Raw genomic sequence first — 12,312 nt, forward strand, 5'->3', positions numbered from 1 at the left:
TCGGAGAGCGGCGCGGGAGGGCGAGGCCCGCGGGTCCCTGCGCGCCTGGATGAACCCCCGCCCCCGGGGACGAAGCCCGAGCACCACTGCCGGCAGCGCACCGCAGCTGCGGATCCTACAGGCGGTGTGTCCCCGGGTCCTCAGCAGCCGCCGCGGACGGGCCCGGGAAAACACCGGCATGACACGGGGCGGCTGGGCCTCGCCTCCTTCCTGCCCCGCGGGACGCACCGGGAGGGCTGGAGGAGATGGACCCGGCCCGGGCGCCGACCCTGCGGGGCCGAACCCGGCGATGCGGGATCTGTGGTGGGGCCAGGACTAGCGTCGGGGGCCGCTGCAGGAAGCAGGGGACGGAGCGGCGGGGGACGCCCTGCGGGTGCAGGAGGCAGAGCAGGGGGCGGCTGCAGAGCCCGGGCGCCGGACGCGGCGGGGAACCTGCTTCTGGGAATCTATTCCCCCGAGTCCTAAGCCCAGAGGTGTCTGGGGGGCCGAACAGCGAGGCAGGCGTGGGAGGGCCAGCTGCCCCGCTTCTTACCATCGCTGACTTGCAGAGTTCCTTGTATATTCTGATCAAGTTTCTGTCGCTTGTGTCTGTGTGGCAGACACTGTAACCGCCCCATGGGTTCGCCTTGCCCGCTGCCGGGACAGAGTCTATTTTCAAGACAGGGGAATTGTAATAGAGAAAGCATAACTCACACAGAGCCGACTGTTCGAGAGACCAGAGTTTTATTCCTGAAATCCGTCTTCCCAAAACTCGGGGATCCGAGTATTTAAGGATAATTTGGTGGGTAGGAGGCCAGTGAGTCAGGAGTGCTGACTGGTCAGCTAGGGATGAAATCGCAGGCAGTCGAAGCTGTCCGCTTATGCTGAGTCAGTCCCTGAGTAGAGGCCACACAACTGGTTGGCAGGTCCAGGTGGGGCCATCTGGTTGTCAGAAACGCAAAAACCTGAAAAGACTTTTTTTTTTTTTTGAGACGGAATCTCACCCTTGTTGCCCAGGCTGGAGTGCAGTGGTGCGATCTTGGCTAACTTCAAACTCCGCCTCCCGGGTTCAAGCCATTCTCCTGCCTCAGCCTCCCGAGTAGCTGGAATTACAGGTGCGCACCACCACGCCCGGCTAATTTTTGTATTTTTAGTAGAGACGGGGTTTCATCACGTTGGCCAGGATGGTCTCGATCTCCTGACCTCGCGATCCGCCCACCTCGGTCTCCCAAAGTGCTGGGATTCCAGGTGTGAGCCACCGCACCAGGCCGAAAAGACTTCTTAAAAGGCAAATCCTAGGCCGACGCGGTGGCTCACGCCTGTAATCCCAGCACATTGAAGGGCCGAGGCAGGCGATCACCTGAGGTCAGGAGTTGGAGACCAGCGTGGCCAACATGCGAAACCCCGTCTCTACTAAAAATACAAAATTAGCCAGGCGTGGTGCACACGGCTGTAATCCCAGGTACTTGGGAGGCTGAGGAAGGAGAATGGCTTGAACCTGGGAGGTGGAGGTTGCAATGAGCCGAGATTGTCCCTCTGTACACCAACCTGGGCTACAGAACGAGACTCCATTTAAAAAAAAAAAAAAAAAAAAGGCCAACCCTAGGTTCACAGTAGTGTTGATATCTTTACGAGTAATTGGGGAAGTTGCAAATCTTATGACCTCCGGAATAACGGCTGGTAATATTTAGACTTCCAGCCCCTCTCATCCTAGCTTGGTGGCTGGTGGCCTTTCATTCATTTTACAGGAACAGTCTAGTTTTGGGGAAGGGCTGTTATTTAAACTGTCAGGCTCTGAGTCCAAGCTAAGCCATCATATCGCCTGTGACCTGCACGTACACATCCGGATGGCCTGTTCCTGCCTTAACTGATGACATTGTGTTGTGAAATTCCTTCCCCTGCCTCATCCTGGCTCCAAAGCTCCCCTACTGAGCACCTTGTGACCCCCACTCTGCCCGCCAGAGAACCCCCTTTGACTGTAATTTTCCTTTACCTACCCAAATCCTATAAAACGGCCCCACCCCTATCTCCCTTCGCTGACTCTCCTTTTGGACTCAGCCCACCTGCACCCAGGTGAAATAAACAGCCTTGTTGCTCAAGGAAAACCTGTTTGGTGGTCTCTTCACACGGACGCAAGTGAAATAAACTATAAACTAAATTCCTTCCCGAGGCTTGTTTGGCCTATGGCCAGTAATGGACACGGACCATTTGAAGGTTAGAAGCAAGCTGGAATTGGTTAAGTCTGTTATCTTTCACTGTCATAATTTCCTTAGTTATAATTTTGCAAAGGTGGTTTCAATACTTCCTCTCAGCCTGTGTTCCCTTTTCATTTTAATAGTGTCTTTAATGAACATTAGCTTTTTATTTTTATTAAGATCAATTTATCAAGTTTTACTTTTATATTTACTCCTTTTTTTTTTTGGTATCTTCTCTAAGAAGTCTTTGCTTGCTCTAAAGTGACAAAAATTTTTTTTTTTTTTTGGTGGGATGGAGATTTACTTTTGTTGCCCAGGCTGGAGTGCAATGGTGCGATCTCGGCTCACCGCATCCTCTGCCTCCCAGGTTCAAGCGATTCTCCTGCCTCAGCCTCCCGAGTAGCTGGGATTACAGGCATGTGCCACCATGCCCGGCTAATTTTGTATTTTTAGTAGAGATGGGGTTTCACCATGTTGCCCAGGCTGACCTCGAACTCCTGACCTCGTGATCCACCTGCCTCAGCCTCCCAAAGTGCTGAGATTACAGGCGTTAAGCAACTGCGCTTGGCCAGCGCCTAGCTAATTTTCATATTTTTAGTAGAGACAGGGTTTCACCGTGTTAGCCAGGATGGTCTCAATCTCCTGACCTCATGATCCGCCCGCCTCGGCCTCCTAAAGTGCTGGGATTATAGGCGTGAGCCACCACGCCCAGCCGACAAAAATATTTTTTATGATGTCTTCTGAAGACGTTTTGGTTTTCAGCTTTTATGTTAGTCTTTGAGGCCACTCCAGTTGTTTTTTGTTTTCTTGAGACAGGGTCTAGATTGGTCACTCAGACTGGAGTGCAATGGTGTGATCATGGCTCACTGCAGCCTCCACCTCCCGGGCTCATGCAATCATCCCACCTCAGCCTCCTGAGTAGCTGGGACTACAGATGCACACCACTGTGCCTGGCTAATTTTTAAAATTTTCTATAAGGACAGGTAGTCCTTATGTTTCCCAGACTAGTCTCCAACGCCTGGCCTCAAGTGATCCTCCATCCTTGGCCTCCCAAAGTACTGGAATTACAGGTGCTTGCCACCATGACTGGCTAATTTTCATATTATCTGTAGACACGGGGTCTTACCGTATTGCCCAGGCTAGTCTTGAACTCCTGAGCTCAAGCAATCCTCCTACCATGGCCTCCCAAAGTGCTGGGATTACAGGCATGAGCCACCGCACAGGGCTCCCTTGATTTTTGTCTGTGACCTAGAAGTGGAAGGTAGTTTTTCTCTACCGCACCCAGCCCCCTTGATTTTTGTCTCTGTGACCTGGAAGTGGAAGGCAGTTTTTTCCCCACCGCGCCTGGCCCCCTTTATTTTTGTCTCTGTGACCTGGATATGGAAAGCAGTTTTTCTCCACCTGTTCCAGCATCTGTTGAGAGGACTTTCTTCTCTCCATTGAAATGCAAAAATAGGAAATATACATCACAGAAGAAGGTATAGAGCAGGTAGCCATCTTTTGGCTTCCCTTGCCACACTGGAAGAATTGTCTTGGGCCACATGTAAAATATACTAACAATAGCTGATGAGCTTTAAAAAAATTGTAAAAAAAAAAATCTCAGGGCCGGGCGCGGTGGCTCACGCTTGTAATCCCAGCACTTTGGGAGGCCGAGGCGGGCGGATCACGAGGTCAGGAGATCGAGACCACGGTGAAACCCGGTCTCTACCAAAAATGCAAAAAATTAGCCGGGCGTGGTGGCGGGCGCCTGTAGTCCCAGCTACTCGGAGAGGCTGAGGCAGGAGAATGGCGTGAACCCGGGAGGCGGAGCTTGCGGTGAGCCGAGATCGCGCCACTGCACTCCAGCCTGGGCGACAGAGCGAGACTCCGTCTCAAAAAAAAAAAAAAAAAAAGGTTGCAAATTCGTGTTGGGCCACGTGCGGCCTGCAGGCCGAGGGCTGGACAAGCTTGGTGGTATACAGTATTTATTAGGGAAAATGCAAATGAAAACCACCACGAGATCTGTCCACATGGATCATAGTGAGAACAAGACCGGCAACACCAAGTGCTGGTGAGGACGTGGAGCTCCAGGAACACCCACGCGCTGCTGATGGGAATGAAAGTGGAACAAAGGCCGGGTACGGTGGCTCGCACCTGTAATCCCAGCACTTTGGGAGGCTGAGACAGGTGATCACCTGTGGTCAGGAGTTCGAGACCAGCCTGGCCAACATGGAGAAACCCCATCTTTACTAAAAATACAAAAATTAGGCCGGGCGCAGTGGCTCACGCCTGTAATCCCAGCACTTTGGGAGGCCGGGGCGGGCGGATCACGAGGTCAGGAGATCGAGACCATCCTGGTTAACACAGTGAAACCCCGTCTCTACTAAAAATACAAAAAATTAGCCGGGCGTGGTGGCGGGCGCCTGTAGTCCCAGCTACTCGGGAGGCTGAGGCAGGAGAATGGCATGAACCCGGGAGGCGGAGCTTGCAGTGAGCCGAGATCGTGCCACTGCACTCCAGCCTGGGCGACAGAGCGAGACTCCGTCTCAAAAAAAAAAAAAAAAAAAATATTAGCCAGGCATAGTGGCATGTGCCTGTAATCCCAGCTACTAGGGCAGCTGAGGCAGGAGGATTGCTTGAACCTGGGGGGCGGATGTTGCGGTGAGCCAAGACTGTGCTACTGCACTCCAGCCTGGGCAACAGAGCGAGACTCCACCTCAAAAAAAAAAAAAAAAAAAAAAAAGGAAGAAAGAAAGAAGTGGAACAAAATGAACTGCGGAAAATTGTCCTATGGTTTCTCATAAACTTAAGCATGTGCTTGCCATGGGAACTGGCAGTTCCACTCCTCAATAAAAAGTTCTCCACAAGAAGACTGGCACACAGATCTTCATAGTGGCTTTATTGACAAAAGGTCCAAACTGGAAACAACCCAAATGTCCATCAGCAGGAGAATGGGCCAAACTGCAGCCCCTCCAAAAAGTGGAGCACTACCCACCATACAAAGGGAGAACTGCCCACCATAGAAAGGGAACACTACCTACCATACAAAGGGAGCAGCCCCTCCACAAAGGGAGCACTGCCCACTATACAAAGGGATCACTGCCCACCATACAAAGTGGAGCCCTGCCCACCATACAAAGGGATTCAGCCTCTCCACAAAGGGGAACATTGCCCACTATACAAAAGGATGGCCCCCAAGGGATGTGGTGAAAGAAGGCCCTCATACACACAGAGTGTGGCAGCTCACACGTGCATTCCCAGTGCTTTGGAGGCCAAGGTGTAAGAGGCGTTTGAACCAGAGCAAATCCATCTTGAATAGAGGTGGGGTAAAATGTGTCTGAGACATGCTGTGCTGCATTCCCGGGAGGTCAGGCATTCTTAGTCATTGGATGAGATAGGAAGTCAGCACAAGATACAGGTCACAAAGACCTTGCAGATAAAACAGGTCATGATAAAGAAGTCTAACCCTTCCAAAACCAAGATGGTGATGAAAGTGACCCTGGTTGGCTGGGCGCAGTGGCTCACGCCTGTAATCCCAGCTCTTTGGGAGGCCAAGGCAGGCGGATCACGAGGTCAGGAGATCAAGACCATTCTGGCTAATACGGTGAAACCCCATCTCTACTAAAAATATGAAAAATTAGCCGGGCAAGGTGGCGGGCGCCTGTAGTCCCAGCTACTGGGGAGGCTGAGGCAGGAGAATGGCGTGAACCCGGGAGGCGGTGCTTGCAGTGAGCCCAGATCATGCCACTGCATTCCAGCCTGGGCGACAGAGCAAGACTCCATCTCGGAAAAAAAAGAAAAAAAAAAAAAAAAAAAAAGAAAGTGACCTCTGGTCGTCCTCACTGCTCATTATGAGCTAATGATAATGCATTAGCATGCTAACAGACACTCCCACCAGGGCCATGAGTTTACAAATGCCATGGCAATGTCAGGAAGTTACTCTATGTAATCTAAAAGAGGAGGAACCCTCAGTTCTGGGAACTGCCCACCCCTTTCCTGGAAAACTCATGAATAATCCACCCCTTGTTTAGCATATAATCAACAAAGAACCCTAAGTATGCTCAGTAGAACAGCCCATGACCCGTGCCCCTGCTCTGCCTATGGAGTAGACATCCTTCAGTTTCTTTACTTCTCTGATAAACTTTTCTATTTGTTCCTTTTTCTTTTTTTTTTTTTGAGATGGAGTCTTGTTCTTTTTTTTTTTTTTTTTTTTTTTTTGAGACAGAGTCTCGCTCTGTCGCCCAGGCTGGAGTGCAGTGGCGCAATCTCGGCTCACTGCAAGCTCTGCCTCCCGGGTTCAAGCCATTCTCCTGCCTCAGCCTCCCAAGTACCTGGGACTACAGGCACCCACCACCACGCTTGGCTAATTTTTTGTATTTTTAGTAGAGACGGAGTTTCACTGTGTTAGCCAGGATGGTCTCAATCTCCTGACCTCGTGATCCGCCCGCCTCAGCCTCCCAAAGTGCTGGGATTACAGGCATGAGCCACTGCGCCCGGCTGGAGTCTTATTCTTGTTGCTCAGGCTGGAGTGCAATGGCACAATCTCGGCTCCCCTCAACCTCCGCTTCCTGGGTTCAGGTGATTCTCCTGCCTCAGCCTCCCAAGTACCTGGGACTGCAGGCACACACCACAACACCCGGTTGATTTTTGTATTTTTAGTAGAGACAAGGTTTCACCATGTTAGCCAAACTGGTCTCGAACTCCTGACCTTAGGTGATCTACCCGCCTCAGCCTCCCAAAGTGCTGGGATTACAGGTGTGAGCCACCGCGCCTGGCCTGATAAACTTGTTTTCACATTATGGACTCACCTTGAATTCTTTTTTTTTTTTTTTTTTTGGTTTGAGATGGAGTTTCGCTCCTGTTGCCCAGGCTGGAGTGCAATGGCGTGATCTGCTCACCACAACTTCTGCCTCCCAGGTTCAAGCGATTCTTCTGCTTCAGCCTCTCAAGTAGCTGGGATTACAGGCATGCACCACCACACTCGGCTAATTTTGTATTTTTAGTAGAGACAGTGTTTCCCCATGTTGGTCAGGCTGGTCTCGAACTCTCGACCTCAGGTGATTTGCCCACCTCGGCCTCCCAAAGTCCTGGGATTACAGGCGTGAGCCACAACAGCCAGTTTTTTTTTTTTTTTTTTTGAGACAGAGTTCCACTCTGTCTCGCAGGCTGGAGTGCAGTGGTGTGATCTTAGCTCACTGCAACTTTCGCCTCCTGGGTTCAAGTGACTCTCCTCTCTCAGTCTCCCTAGTAGCTGGGATTACAGGTGCCCACTACCACACTGGGCTAATTTTTTTTTTTTTGGAAGAGGGACAGTCTCACTCTGTTGCCCAGGCTGAAGTACAGTGACACGATCTTGGCTCACTGCAACCTCTACCTCAAGCTGTTCAAGCTGTTCTCCTTTCTCAGCCTCTCGAGTAGCTGGGATTACAGGTGTCTGCCACCATGCCCAGCTAATTTTTGTATTTTTAGTAGAGATGGGTTTTTACCACTTTGGCCAGGCTGGTCTTGAACTCCTGACATTGTGATCTGCTTGCCTCGGCCTCCCAAAGTGCCGAGCTTACAGACCTGAGCCACCACGCCCGGCCATGCCCAGCCAAATTTTTGTATTTTTGGTAAAGTCAGGGTTTCACCATGTTGGCCATGCTGGTCTCAAATTCCTGACTTCAGGCAATCTGCCCACTTTGGCCTCCCAGAGTGCTGAGATTACAGGCATAAGTCACCGAGCACACCAAGGCGGGCAGTTCACAAGGTCAGGAGTTTTAGACCAGCCTGACCAAAATGGTGAAACCCCATCTGTACTAAAAATACAAAAATTAGCTGGGCGTGGTGGCGGGCACCTGTAATCCTAGCTACTCGGGAGGCTGAGGCAGGAGAATCGCTTGAACCTGGGAGGCAGAGGTTGGAGTGAGCTGAGATCGAGCCACTGCACTCCAGCCCTGGGTGACAAGAGTGAGATTCCCATCTCAAAAAAAAAAAAAAAGAATAAAAAAAGGGAGGCCGGGCGTGGTGGCTCACGCTTGTAATCCCAGCACTCTAGGAGGCCGAGGCGGGCGGATCACGAGGTCAGGAGATTGAGACCACAGTGAAACCCCGTCTCTACTAAAAAAATACAAAAAATTAGCCGGGCGTGGTGGCGGGCGCCTGTAGTCCCAGCTACTCGGAAAGGCTGAGGCAGGAGAATGGCGTGAACCTGGGAGGCGGGGCTTGCAGTGAGCTGAGATTGAGCCACTGCACTCCAGCCTGGGCGACAGACTGACTGTCTCAAAAAAAAAACAAAAAAACAAAAAAAGTAAGGGAATTCTGACATAGGCTACAACAAGGATGAACCTTGAGGATATTACACTGAGCGAAATGAGCCAGTCCCGAAAGGACAAGCACCGTGTGATTCAGTCATCTGAGGTCCGGAGAGTGGTCCCACAGAGGCAGAAAGCAGAATGGTGGGTGCCAGGGACTGGAGGAGGGAAATGGGGAGTGAGTGTTTTATGAGGACAGAGTTTCAGTTTTGCAAGATGAGAAAGTTCTGGAGACAGTAGTGATGATGGCTGTACAACATTATGAGTATACTTAATCCTGTGATATTCTGATAAATTAGATAATGGATATAGACAGAGCGACAGGTATAGATAGAACGACATAGATACACAGAAAGGTAGATTGATACATAGAGATAGGTAGAGATAGATACAGATTAGATAGATCGATCAATCCCTGTATCGATAGAGGTGTATATATAGCTTTTAGAGATGAGGTCTCACTATGTTGCCCTGGCTGGTCTTGAAATCCTGAGCTCAGCCAGGCGGGGCAGCTCATGTCTGTAATCCCAGCACTTTGGGAAGCCGAGGAGGGTGGATCACCTGAGGTCAGGAGTTCAAGACCAGCCTGGCCAACATGATGAAATCCCATCTCTACCAAAATACGAAATTAGCCAGGGGTGGTGGCGGGCGCCTGTAATCCTAGCTACTCAGGAGGCTGGGGCAGGAGAATCGCTTGAACCTGGGAGGCAGAGGTGGCAGTGAGCCAAGATCGCACCACTGTACTCCAGCCTGGGTGACAGAGCAAGACTCCGTCTCAAAAAAAAAAAAAAAACCAGCGCTTAAGTGATCCTCCCGCCTCAGCCTCCTAAAGTGCTGCGATTAAGGTGTGAGCCAGCGCACCCAGCCCCACAGAGGTTTTCATGCAGGGTTCCTGACTCCTACCTCCCACAGCTCTTGTTACAGTCTCTTGTTATAATGTTGAGGTGCTTTAAGCCTTTAGAAGCAAAATTTCTCTCTGCCCTCCTGTCTCTGGCTCCTCTTTCTCCCATAGAAACCAGAACCACTTTTCCCCAAAGCCAGCCAAAACACCAAAAAATAGGCCGGTTGCAGTGGCTCACGTCTGTAATCCCAACACTTTGGGAGGCCGAGGAGGGCGGATCACCTGAGGTCAGGAGTTCAAGACCAGCCTGGCCAACATGACAAAACCCCATCTCTACTAAAAATACAAAAGAATTAGCTGGGGCCCGGCGTGGTGGCTCATGCCTGTAATCCCAGCACTTTGGGAGGCCAAGACGGGCGGATCACGAGGTCAGGAGATTGAGATCATCTTGGCTAACATGGTGAAACGCCGTTTCTACTAAAAATACAAAAAATTAGCCGGGCGTGTTGGCGGGGGCCTGTAGTCCCAGCTACTCGGGAGGCTAAGGCAGGAGAATGGCCTGAACCCGGGAGGCAGAGCTTGCAGTGAGCTAAGATTGCACCACTGCACTCCAACCTGGGGGACAAAGCGAGACTCCGTCTCAAAAAAAAAAAAAAAAAAAAAAAATTAGCTGGGCACAGTGGCTCAGGCCTGTAATCCCAGCTACTTGAGAGGCTGAGGCAGGAGAATCGCTTAAAACCGGGAGGCGCAGGTTGCAGTGAGCCGAGATCACACCACTGCACTCCAGCCTGGGCAACAGAGCAAGACTCTTTCTCAAAAAGAAAAAACAAAAAACTAAAAATAAGACTCTAACCTCCCCTCGCCTTTCTGTCTTGGAGCGGGCCATAAATAAATTATCTGAGCTACCTTGTCTGACTGTGGGTCACAAGACCCCCATTTCAGAAGGGGCCCTGCCCCACACCCCTGGGGAAGGAATGCCGCACAGAGAGGCCGGGAAGAATCTGCACAGACAGGCCCTGCTGGGTTTAGATCACACCCTTTTGGTCCAGTCCCATTTGTACATGGCTGTCAATCATGCCTATCCAGTGAAGTCTGCATAAAAGGCCCAGGAGGACAGGGTTTGGGGAGCATCCGGATAACTGAACACGTGGGGGCCGACAGGAAGGTGAACAGGAACTCCTCTGTGTGCAGGGAGGGTGGAGCACCCCAACTGCACGGGGACGGAAGCTCCTGCTCTCGGGGCCCTTCCAGACCCCACCTTGTGCGTTTCTTCATCTGGCTGTCTTTCTATGCTTTTAAATATTCTTTGTGATAAATCGGTAAACGTGTTTCCCTGAGTTCTGTGAGCCTCTCTAGCAAATTAATCAAACCCAAAGAGGGCGGCGGTGGTGGGAACTCCAATTTAAGGCCATTTGGTGACACCTTCCAGAGGCCTGGACTCACGACTGGTGGGAGTGTGGGGCAGTCTTGAGGCAATGAGCCCCCAGCCTGTGGATCTGGGGCTAACTGCAGGTAAACAGCCTCAGAAGTGAACTGACTGCAGGTAGCCTCAGAAGCGAACTGAAAGGGAGAACACCCAGCCAGTGTCTGTGGCAAAGCGGACGGCTTGCTCGGTGTGCGGGAGAAACAGCTGACTGCCTGCTCAGTGTGCAGGAAAAACGGAGCTGGCTGCTTGCTGGGTGTGCGGGAGAAACAGAAGTTCTCTGTGCTGATTATTGCTGTGCAGTGAGAGCAGAGGGAACACGGTTTTGAGTTTTTCCACTTTGTCAATGCCACTGAACTGTACAATTGAAAATGGTTAAGATGGTAAATTTTTTTTTTTTTTAATTTTCCTTGTTCTTGACAGCCAGTTTTGGGGGAAAAAAAAGATGGAGCCGGGTGCAGCGACTCGCGCCTATAATCCCAGGTCTTTGGGAGGTGGAGGCTGGGAGGATCCCTTGAACCCAGGAGGTCGAGGCTGCAGTGAACCCCAATTGCCCCACTGCACTCCAGTCTGGGCAACAGAGCGAGACGCTGTCTCAAAAACAAAACACAACAGGCCAGGCGCGGTGGCTCACGCCTGTAATCCCCAGCACTTTGGGAGGCCGAGGCGGGCAGATCACGAGGTCAGGAGATCGAGACCATCCTGGCTAACGTGGTGAAACCCCGTCTCTACTAAAAATCCAAAAAAATTAGCTGGGCGTGGTGGCAGGTGCCTGCAGTCCCAGCTACTCGGGGAGGCAGGAGAATGGCGTGAACCCGGGAGGCGGAGCTTGCAGTGAGCCGAGATCGCGCCACTGCACTCCAGCCTGGGCGACAGAGCGAGACTCCGCCTCAAAACAAAAAACAAAAACAAAAGAAAACAAAAAACAATCATAGACCATTGAGCTGTGTATCATACCAGGAAATTACCCAGGAAGATGAGGTTGTGATTGGCTTATTTTGGGAACTTCCTGAAAGTTGTTGCCTAGGACCCGTGAATGGATAGCTCAGCTGGGCTCACAGTCTCCAGACTCACTCCAAACCCTTCTTATGTCCATCAGTCCTGAACCAGTTCCATCCCAAACATGCCCAATCCTAACGAAGCCTCCTAAAGACTCACCTGAAGCCACACCCCAAAACCGTCCACACGCCCACCCCTGGCCCTCCTCTCCCCTCAGCCCCCGTGAAGACCCTCAGGTGGGTTCTGGCTCCAGCAATGGCGCCCACTCAGCCCCCGTGAAGACCCTCAGGTGGGTTCCGGCTCCAGCAATGGCGCCCACTCAGACGCCGTGAAGACCCTCAGGTGAGGTTCCGGCTCCAGCAATGGCGCCCACTCAGACGCCGTGAAGACCCTCAGGTGAGGTTCCAGCTCCAGCAATGGCGCCCACTCAGCCCCCGTGAAGACCCTCAGGTGGGTTCCGGCTCCAGCAATGGCGCCCACTCAGACGCCGTGAAGACCCTCAGGTGAGGTTCCAGCTCCAGCAATGGCGCCCACTCAGACCCCGTGAAGACCCTCAGGTGAGGTTCCGGCTCCAGCAATGGCGCCCACTCAGCCCCCGTGAAG

This window comes from Nomascus leucogenys, chromosome 21 (assembly GCF_006542625.1).
Source record: "Nomascus leucogenys isolate Asia chromosome 21, Asia_NLE_v1, whole genome shotgun sequence".
In the NCBI taxonomy this organism is placed as follows: Eukaryota; Metazoa; Chordata; class Mammalia; order Primates; family Hylobatidae; genus Nomascus; species Nomascus leucogenys.